This window comes from Nyctibius grandis, chromosome 15 (genome assembly GCF_013368605.1).
Source record: "Nyctibius grandis isolate bNycGra1 chromosome 15, bNycGra1.pri, whole genome shotgun sequence".
Lineage (NCBI taxonomy): Eukaryota > Metazoa > Chordata > Aves > Nyctibiiformes > Nyctibiidae > Nyctibius > Nyctibius grandis.
This window is the reverse complement of record NC_090672.1, coordinates 10,705,147-10,712,954: the sequence shown is the minus strand read 5'-3', so window position 1 is coordinate 10,712,954 and position 7,808 is coordinate 10,705,147.

Sequence of the window (7,808 nt, the reverse complement as noted above, 5' to 3'; positions counted from 1 at the left end):
CAGCCTGCAGCCTCAGAGCGTGGAGACGTTCTCCAGAGCATCAATGGTCTCTCGTTAGCTCCCAGTCACGTTTGCAGAGGAGTCTGGCAGGACCGAGCCCAGAGACTCAAACAAAACCCTGTTTGTTTCCTGCACATCCTATTTTCCCTCCCCTCTGCTGCGTTTGTGCAAGGCAAAGCCGGGCTTTGACACGCCGCTGTTATTAGCTCTTTCTCTCTTGCGTCAGAATCTCGGCTGGTGTCACCTGGCAGCAGCCCGGTGACTTGGAGCTGAGGATTCAGCCTGGAGAACAGCTTTAATAAGGAGTTTATTCTCAGGCTACCTGCTCAGCAGATGTTTCTGTTTGTTTTGTTTCATGTTTACTTTAATTCTGCTCCTAATGTGCCTTTTATAATGCCTTCTGGCAATACATGTAGACCTGCACTGGATGGATGATAGCCTCTGTTGTTCAAGGCAAAGCTGGGGCGGCTCTGAGCTGTGTTATCTTCAGATCTCTCCAGTCAGACTTAAGAACTTGCTAAAACACTCAGCTGCCAGGTTTTTTTCCCAGGACAGCACAGGATTTTCCCAGTGCTCCTGTGTCTCTCTGCTCCTTTCTTTGCCCTTGCAGGAATCATTGCATCTTGCTGCAAACTGTGCAGCAGGTCCAGCTGCTGCCCCTTCAAAGCCCACCTCTTACCCAGCCATGGTCAACAGGACCAATCTGCAACATGCTGCAGATTCCCTTTTACTTTGTTGCTGGATAAAAAAAACCTTGACTTTAAAAAGTAGGATTTTTCAAGCAAATGAGGCTGGCTGAAGCCACAGGAAAGACAGGCAGATAAGCACAGAAAAGAATGAGGCCACTCTTGGTGTGGTGGTGGGCTCATCAAAAATAAGATGCGTGTCCAGACAAGACAGGCTGAAAGATTATCTCCCACCCTGAGGAGAAAAAAAAAAACCCAACCTTTTCTTTTCCCAGTGGCCGATTGTTTGGCTGGACATTGATTGAGAGCTCGGGCTCAGATAAAGGCTGGAGGGTTGGTGATAATATCAAAGGCGGCAGTTGGAGTCTGGGACCAACCAAGTTGTCATTTCCTAATACTGCTGCTGCTGTCATCCAGCCTTCTGGGGCACTGAAGGGTCTGGAGTGAACTGCTAAAAAGTATTTTAAAACATAAAGTCAAACCCTTATTCCAGAGCGGTTCTCTCCTCCACGGACCCAGCTCAGCCTTCTCTTGGATATTGTGCTAAACCTCAGCTTTTGATCAAAAAAAAAAAAAAAGAAAAGATAAAACACGTAGGTAAAAATCAATGGAGCCTTTAAACACTGCGCTGTGCAAAAGGCTGCACTTTACTGTTGTCTTTCTGAACCCTGTGAAATGCTGGGAAACTGTTTTTAATAAACAAGAGTTCAAACAGTGAGGCTCCGTAGCCAACAGTCACGCCTTAAACTCTAAACTTTACATGAAAACTCTCAGATCCCTTTGAACTCTTTTTTTTCCTCCCTGGCAGAGGATTCCAGTGTTTATGCATTTTTTTGAGATTGCTGGCGGGATCATGAGGAGGGTTTTAATATTTTTTTTAAACAATCTCCTGCCTTCAGAAACCATTAATGCCCACTAAGAAACATCAAGGCATTGCTTTGAAGTGCCTTCTGGCTACAGCCCTCTTACACTCTTTGGTTACTGTGCAATCAAATAATTAAATGGAGTCTAAAAAAATTCTTCTACCTGGTAATTAAACACCCCATGTTGGACAGTTGCAAGGGTTTTTAAAGGCATTGCACATCTACAAAGACTTGAAACACAAAAGCACTACATGCTACTAGAATAAGTGAGTAGACACTTTCTCCCTACTTTGGCAACCTGTCACGCAGGCAAGGTAAGAGCTCGCCCTCCTCTTCCCGGCTTACCCAAGGTCAGGGCAGTGAATCCTGAAGGAGAAAGGACAGAGCAAAGAGTCGTAAATTACCAAAGCCGAACTCAAACTTTTTTTTTTTTTCATTTGTTTGTTTGCTTTGGAATAAACAGTAAGGAAGAAAAAGTTGGAAATAGCGTTTTGGCTACTTCATCAAATGTTGAATTACGGGCCGGCGGCCATCCCGAAAGGCCGTGAAGCCCAACTTGGACCCGAGCTGTCTCCAAAGGCTTTGGGCGTTTGGCTCCGTGCAGCGCGGCGGCTCTCGGGGACGCCGGGACGTGAATGCCACCCGCGCCGGGTGGCACGGGGACACCAGCGTGGGGCTGCGGCTGGCAGGACTCACTCAAGCTCATCCTTTTCTGGAAGGCTGTGGAGGAACAAGGGCGTTTTGGTGACAGCTTCAAAAGAGCGGGGCGGGTATTGTAATGGGGTGTGTTGCCATCCGGTGTCCAATAATAATTCCCTGGCTGGGAGGAGAGGGAAAGGGCCACCTCCTCCGCTCCTGCAGAAACTCGTCTCCCTTCAAGGTGCCCTTTTGATGGAAGCTTTCTGAAACCTGGTTGTTTCACTTCCCAGAAGTTAGCTGAGAAAGTTTTCTCTAGTTCCAACCTAAATTGGCCCTTCCTTCCTGGAGCTCAGCTTTGATCTGGGCATTTGAATCTCAATGCAAAACTCGGTGCTTTGCCTGGTTTTTGCATGGCAACAACACGGGGCAGGATTTAACCCCTCCCCAGCCGTGCTCCCCACCTACATGCTCCATCGGCTGCCCCCTTGTTGTTCCCAAATCATTTTGGGTACCATCTGGTTTTACAGCATCTGTCCTAGGAGCGGTGTCCGGTCCCCAAACCCTGCCCTTCGTCTCCGTCCTGCTGGGGCTGGTGGGAGGGTGGCTGGTTGGTTGGTCTCTGAAGGCAAAGACCCTTCATTTACCATGTATCCCTTAATATTTGTACTTGTAGAGGAGAGACACTTTGGTTAGCAGCTTGCTGTGAAACGTTTGGGAAGGATGTTGTGTTTGTAGGGCTACGAGAAACCTTCAGAGATGGGAGGATTTTAGAAAACAGGGGCTTTGGAAAAGGCACGAACCTTTTGCTCCAAGCTCTGCCAGGCTGCTCCAGCCATCTGCGAATGCTTTGAAGGGGTGGAGAGTCTTTGCTGGACTCTTTGCTGTTCGTATTTTAGGGCTGGATGAGACCTTGAGGGGTCAGCTGGGCTCCCTCACAGGGACGATGCTGAGGCTGCAGCGCTGCTCCGGGAAGCAGCTCTGCGAGCGGGGGGAAAGGGAAGAACCAAGGTAGGAGCATCCCAGCCATGCATCCCATTTATCCTTTGACTTTTGAAGGATTTGGGGGGGATGAGAGTTCGCTTTGAGCCAGCACAGCAGAAGGCAAGAAGAAGGGGAAGCCGAGGAGAGCTGCCACGGCGGTGGGAGCGGGAGCAGGGAGTGCTGCGACTGCAGATGAGGAGGCAGCGCTGGCGACGTGCGTTAGGAATGACGAGGCAGTTGTTTCAAAGCAGGACGAACTGTAGGGTTCAGAGATGTTCCAGACTCCTGCAGGGCCCAAGACAAATGTTGAAAGCCAGAATTCCCAGAGGGTCTTTCTGTTTTCTTTTTAAAAAGTATATATAAAAAAAAAAAATCTACCTGTCAAATCTTATCAAGTGAAGCGCTGAATTAAGGAAGGCAAGACTTAATGGGCTTTCTTCCCTAAAAATAGATCTTCTCATGAAAGAGATGAAGGGCTTTGCCCAGGGAGGTCAGCCAAAATTGTCTGAAATTGTGCTACCACCTAGATCTGATGGCCAAAATTAGCCTCCTCTCTCGCTACGTGGGTTCAATGCTCCCTGAAGATTAAACGCATCACAACACTCATTTAATTTAAAAGAGAGGGTAAAACATACAGCAAGCCATGGTTTAAATGTTAGAAAAATTCAGCTTGAGACTCTTCATTATGATTAGTAATCTGCTAATGAAGGCAAGGGGGAAAGGAGTGTGTGCGCAGCTGGGAAAGGCTGCGGGCAGGAACCGGGAACGTTGCTGGGAAGAATGGAAAGGACCTGAACCAGAGCTGCTTTCACCATCCAGAACTGGCCTGATGTTTTTTTCAGAAGGGGAAGGAAGATGATTTGCCTTAAATAATCCTCCAGCCTCCTCTGTGTGGGTGTTTTCTGGGCTCTGTGATTAAGAGAGAGCATTTGAAAGCAATGGGATAGGAACCTCGTCTAAAGACTGAGTGTTCCTTTCTTTTTTTTTTTCCTTTTTAATTAATCTGAGGTTGCTACTGGAGTGGAGTAGCTGGATGAAGGTGTTTGAGGAACATGAGGTTAATGGAAGGTGAAAGAGGAAAGGAATAAAATTGCCAATACGAGCCAAGCAGAGTGGGAACCAGGAGATGCTCCAGCCCAGCCGGCGCACGGCTGACTCACGGCTTTAGAGGGAATAAACTCCCTGGGTGGAGGGGAGAAAACAACCCCGGGGAGACTCAGGAGAGGCTGGGGGGAACCGGCAGCGCTGATGATCCCGGCACCTGGGAAAAGGAGGGAGTTTTCATGGGACTTCACCAGCACAAAGCACCGTCCCCAGTACTGGCGCTGTTGAAAATAACACATCGTCTATAGTCTGTCTCTATGTTCATGAAGGGAGGGGGGGTTTGTCACTGCTTTGGGGGCTTTGTTTTACTGTCTGAGAAATGGGATAGCAGAAGCGCACTGGAAAGGTATGGACAGAGCTGATGTGCCTTAGGATGCTATAAATGGTGTGTTGTGAAGGATGGGGGCCTCCCGTCCCCTCTGATGGTGCAGGATGGTGGCAGGTCACTCACTCTGTGCCTTGGTTACCTGGAGAAAGGCTCCCCAAATTATTGCTGCCTGGCTCCTGTCTCCACTGCCAGTCCTCAGTGCTGCGGGAGGCAGACAGCATCCCTCCTCCACCCCTCGCTTCCAGGGGGGCTGCCAGGAGTTTCGGAGGTTTGAGTTGGTTTTGCCAAATGAGACCTCCGTTGGACGTAGGCTCATGTACCAGGGACGCGTGTCCGCGGGGTTGGGGCACCTCTTCCCACAGCACAAACCTCTTCCAAGTGCCCCAAGAGGATGTGCCAGCGCGTGTGAGTCAGTGTCCTCAGTCACCGGCACTGACACCGTAATTGCCTCCTGCTCTCGCACCGAACGCTGGGAATTGAAACATCAGAGATGGAAATCATGACTTGAGGAGGTTGGTAATATTATTTTATTCTAAGCTCGTGATTTTGGGGGCAGCCTCGTGCATTTTTTGGATGCTGACTCCATCGTTTTGCACCCTTTGAGGCAGGCAATGCCAAACATTCAGGGTAGACAGAGATGATTAAACATGTCACTCGTATCTGCTGTGACCCACCCACCAGCACGGGGCCAGCGAAGAGGCCTGCGAGCAAGGGCTGGGATGCTTTTTGCATCCAAATGCAGCCTGGTTTTTGCTGAGGGAAGCAAAACGCATGTTTCCAGGGTCCTTGTCCCCACTCATCTCAGAGAGGAGAACAGCCCAGCCCAGCCCCGCTTCAAGCCTTTATTTGGGACCAAGCAAGACCATTGCTCATCTCCATATGCCCCCAACAAATCGCAGCTGTGAAACACTTGGGAAAGCGTTGGGTTTTTTTCCCCAAAAAAGCCTGTAGGTGATGCATGCACGTGATGCCCAGCCCGCTGCTCCCTCTGGGCTCTGTGGCCCAAACGCTCCCAAGGACCGTTAAAGGTCCGTCAAGGCATTTTAATTGTGCAGAAACCAGGGCCAGTGTTTTTGTTGGACCATGACCCAGCCTGCAGAGCAGACACGAGGCTTTGAAGCTCGCCCGGCCGCCGCTTGTCCAGTCCATGCCGCCAATTATCCACCGCGTGATGGTCTAACACGGGCAGGTTTACCTACCTCCGTGGGTGTTGTGGGGCTTAATGAATGTTTCCAGCTTGCTTTGAAGACGAAACATGCTCTAAGTGTTAAGTATTAGTGCGATTTAAGCGTGTGGAGCAGATAGGTCTTGCTCACGCCATCCTTCCTGCAGCACTCGGGTTTGCTTTTGCAGAGCAGGGCTCTTGCTATCAATGACCCTCCTCTGGAAGGACCCAAAGCAGGAGATTTTGGGTCCCTCCTCTCGAAGGACCCAAACCAGGAGATTTCCACAGGTACTGTAACGCTGCAAGAGGCTCTGTGGGCACTTTTTTTTTCAGCATGTGTTTACAAAGCTTTCGTTAAACCTGATAAGATAAACTAAAAGAAAACACCCCACATGGTTCAAAATAAGTTTCTTACTCCCTCCACATCTTCTGTACCATTTAAAAAAAAAAAATTGTTTGGATGTGACACTTTTTAAGCTGGAACAGTAGAACTTTCCCACGCTGCCTCTCCATTTAGCCGCTGACAAGCCAGACCTGTAATCACGATCTTTATCCCAAGACAAGCTAAAAAACAAAATGGAATGCTGAAGGTAGGTGAACGTTTTCAGAGTGTCACATATTAAGGTGGTGTCTAACGAGCTCCATGTCCCACTTATAATTGAAACAGAAGAGAGTATTCACTTTTCATTCATTTTTAAAAGACTATTCAAATACCCTTTCATCTCTGCTAAACAGCCTGCCATGTATTTGAAGCCATTTTATATTTTGTTTCTACAGACATCCAAAAAATAGAGGTGAGTATTTTGGAACATTGATAGAAAGATGCAAAGGCTTGTGAGGCACTGAATGGCTTCAAGCTGCCTCAAACACATTCATCTTCCCAAGAAGAATTAGGCACAGTGTGATTCATTTTAATAGCAGAAGAAAAATAATACTACGATGTAGTGCTAAGTTCCCAACGTTTGATGGTAGACTAAAAAAAGAGAGGGGGGGGGGGAAATCTTTCTTCCCTTGTGTTGTTGAAGTCTCCCTACACCCATCCGTTATGTCCAGCTTATCAATTAAGATGAACCCCATGAACTTCAGATGGTTTTTTTAAAACAAGGCACCATCCATTTAAATGTGTAAAACTGCCTGCAGCTCCCTTGAACTGCAGGATTCAGTCCTGAGCTCTGTGTACTCGGTGTGAAGTTGAGCCCTTTGATAGAAGTTTTACTGATGTTTTAAATGAAGTCTTCTCCTACACACAAAATAACCCAGATAATTTAAAACCTCATACAAAAAATAGAGGGGGGGTTAAGGGGGGGGATAGTCGGTGCCATTGGTCTAGCAGAAGAAAGAGGCTGGCTTTGGTTAGCAACAGGACAGACCAAAAGCATCTCCACAATCACTTTCCCAGGGTGACTTGCCGGAGCCCGGGAAGGTCTGGGCGACAGCTGGGAGACAAATCCATCCCTGGTATGGGCAGCTTCCCCCAGGAACAAATTAAGCTCATTCAGCTATAAAATGGGTTTTGTACCATAAATACCGGCGAGAGGGAAGGCACACGGGTAAGAGCTCCCAGCGTTGGTCCTCCTCAGCCGCTGCCATCGAATCTCTCCTCAGGTCTTCTCAGCCAAAGCAGCCACGTCAGCCAGGGCTTTACAAAGCCAGGCTTTGCTCTGGCAGGTGATGCAGGTGAGCAGTCCTGGCTCAATCACACCTGGGTAAGGCTCTGACCACCCTCCATTGCCTAACGATGAGGCCCTGCAGCTCCGAGACTTCCAGCCCCGGGACCACCACGTCCCTTTGACCATCACACCCTGGCTTCGCTAGCCCACCTATAGAGGAGGAGAAAGTCCCAGCTCCTCCATCATCAGCCCCATCTCACCCCACCAGGGAGGCTGGGTGGTGCAGCCTGGGCAAAAGGCGATGCTAAATCTGAGTTACCTGAAGGAGCTATAAATGAGTTAGTTAATCATTACACTGATTGCAGCCCCAGCCTTTGCCTTGCTTACTTGAGCTGCAACCGCTTCCCAGCAGGAATAGCTCCTGCCAAGGCT